Source organism: Microtus ochrogaster, unplaced genomic scaffold, assembly GCF_000317375.1.
Source record: "Microtus ochrogaster isolate Prairie Vole_2 unplaced genomic scaffold, MicOch1.0 UNK6, whole genome shotgun sequence".
Classification (NCBI taxonomy): Eukaryota; Metazoa; Chordata; class Mammalia; order Rodentia; family Cricetidae; genus Microtus; species Microtus ochrogaster.
Window position 1 is genome coordinate 81,854 of NW_004949104.1, and position 3,314 is coordinate 85,167.

Genomic DNA, 3,314 nt, shown 5'->3' on the forward strand with positions numbered 1-3,314 from the left:
ATATGTGTATATACATATATGTGTGTGTACATATGACATGAAAGTAGAATGGTGACTATTGAGAGGGAAGGGGCCAGTGGGAAGCGGGAGACAGGCAAAGGAGATAATGAGCATATTAGTATGAGCAAAATACGGTAATGTTAATGCATGCAAATACCATAAAAAAAAAACCTGGTTTTTTAATTCTTACTAGAGAAAGGTAACTACAATAATTTCTAACTGGAAAGAAGGGGGATGGGGCTACAGACGGGCTCCTGTCTCCTCTACAGAAAATAGACATAGCCAGCAATTAGACAGGAAGTAGGTAAGAAGGACCACATCGCATGCTTGGCTAAGTTGCACGTAAACTGGTGGAAGCCCTGCCACAGTGCCCTCACGGCCAACATCCTTCCACAGACCCGATGACTCATCATTCATTAGGGTATTACTAATCTCTGAAAATTACTCAGCTCCCAATTTATTAGTATCCTCGAGAGTAAAGGGTTCCTCTTGGGAAGACTGACACTCCGGTGAAAAGGTTGGGCCCTCCTTTGACTCAGAGGATGTTCCTCTGGAACGTACCTGAGCCAAGTCGAGACATTTGGCCTCTCTTCAAGGCCTGATTTAAAATGACCATGACAGTTCAAACTGGGGCCTTGTATGTGACAGGCAAGCAATCTACCACTGAGCTCATGCTGGCTCACCACTTGCATTTGTTTTTTTGGTTTTTTTTTTAATTTATTTTATTATGTATACAGTATTCTCAGTATTCTGTCTGAAGGTATGCCTTCAGGCCAGAAGAGGACACCAGATCTCATTGCAGATGGTTGTGAGCCACCATGTGGTTGCTGGGAATTGAACTCAGGACCTTGGGAAGAGCAGGCAGTGCTCTTAACCACTGAGCCATCTCTCCAGCCCTCACCACTTGCATTTGCCACCCATCACCGCTTCCAGCTTCTCCACCTTAGCCTCTCCCAGGTCATCCTACAAAGGAAACCTAGCATCCCAAACACTGGGGAGTGGGGGAATTACAAATACTCAAATTTGACAGGCAGTGGTGGCGCATGCCTTTAATCCCAGCACTTGGGAGGCAAAGGCAAGAGGATCTCTGTGAGTTTGAGGCCAGCCTGGTCTACAGAGCTAGTTCCAGGACAGGCATCAAAGATAGAGAAAACTTGTCTCAAAAAACCAACCAAACAGCCGGGCGGTGGTGGCGCACGCCTTTAATCCCAGCACTCGGGAGGCAGAGGCAGGCGGATCTCTGTGAGTTCGAGACCAGCCTGGTCTACAAGAGCTAGTTCCAGGACAGGAACCAAAACCACAGAGAGGCCGGGCGATGGTGGCGCACGCCTTTAATCCCAGCACTCGGGAGGCAGAGGCAGGCGGATCTCTGTGAGTTCGAGACCAGCCTGGTCTACAGAGCTAGTTCCAGGACAGGCTCCAAAGCCACAGAGAAACCCTGTCTCGAAAAACCAAAAAAAATAAAAAAATAAAAAAAATAAAAATAAAAACAGAAAATAAAAAAATAAAAAAAATAAAAACAAAACAAAACCTCCATTCATTGTGTTGCTGGCCATTCTAAGCCCAAATCTTAGAATATATAAATGATATAACCTCAGCACAACCAGAAAGCCTAAATGAAGCAGTGGCTGTAATTTTATTACTGGCTTCCTGCTTTGTCTGGAACAAATCTTATTTCTAGGAAATGGAGTTACAACATTATTGTAATCTGTTTTACAGGAGGGTTGTATGAATATAATGCTTAGTCATTTCAAAGCCAAAATTGGAAGAAAAATGCTGTGTAAATCAGAATTCAATGTTTCTCAGAAAGAAAGCCCAATCCTGTTTGGGAGCATGTGGGATTTCCAGCTAAGTGTTCTTTCCTGGAGCTTCCAACAGACTGAACCTCATGCATTAAGTAAAATTATAGCAGTAGCATTGACGAGGGCCTCAAAAGCTCCCAATTCATTTTTACATACATGATATGGACCGTGATATTCTTTGTTATGCCTGATAGAGCCAAGGAAGACAAAGTAATTGAAGAAGGATGTTTTTCTCTACACCGTGCACATATTTTCTGTGACAAGCTGGCATGGTATATACTATTCCCACAGTCAGCTGAACCATGCTATTCAAGGCTTATGGAGAGCCAAAAGTGGTGGTTTGAAGGAGACTACTCCTATAGGCTCATGTATTTGAATACTTGGTTCCCAGTTGTTGGAACTGGTTGGGAAGATTTGGGAGGTGTGGTCTGGTTGGAGGAGGTGTATTACTGTCATGGGGGTGGGACTGGAGGTTTCAAAAGCTCACGTCACTCCTAGTTAGCGCTCACTCTGCCACATGGTTGTTGTCTCAACATGCAACCTCTCAGTTACGGCCCCAGTGCCATGCCTGAGTGTCTACTGCCATACTCCCCACGCACCATGATGGTCAGGGACTCGTCCCCTGAAATTATAAGCAAGTCCCCAGTTAAACATTTCTTTCAAAGCTTGCCTTTGGCCATGGTGTCTCTTCACAGCAATAGAAAAGTAATTAAAACAACAACTTACTAGATTGCATATTGCCTGCTACCTGAGATTCTTGGGAGTAGTGGAAACTTGTGGAGGAAGTTAAATCTAGGGGTACATTCTAGAAGGAAATGCTACAATGCTGGCCCCGCTTCTCTTCCCTTTGCCTCCCAGTTATTATGAAGCAAACAGACTTAAGAACATACTCCCTGCTCTGATGGTTTGCTTTGCCACATGCCCCAAAATAAGGTGGCCACGAATTGAAACTGTGGAAACCACCACCCTCAGCGATATCAAATTCTTAAGTTGTGTGTGTTTTAAGACAGAAATTCTCTGTTGCCCACGTTGGTCTGACACTATATAGCCCAGGATGGCCTCTACCTCAGCTTCTGAGTGGTAGAATTTCAGGTGTGAGCCATCATGCTTGCCTCCTTAAATGCAATATGCTTTACTTTGCTCTTCTGCAAATGGGCAAATGGTTTTTTAAGACAGTTGTAGAAATACATTCATTATTTAGAAGAGTGACTAATATATAGTAGGTAGAAATAACTACCTTGAAGCACATATTAGTAAATGATAAATATTATTTTGTGTTTTGTGGTATGTTGATTTTTTACTTTTTCTCCCTCCTTTTCTTTCTTTTCTTTTTTTTTATATTTTTATGATTTATTTAACTTTATCTTATGTGCATTGGTGTGAAGGTGTCAGATCTACCCCCTAGAACTGGATCTTTAGACAGTTGTGAGCTGCCATGTGGGTGCTGGGAATTGAACCCAGGTCCTCTGGAAGAGCAGTCAGTGCTCTTAACCGCTGAGCCATCTCTCCAGC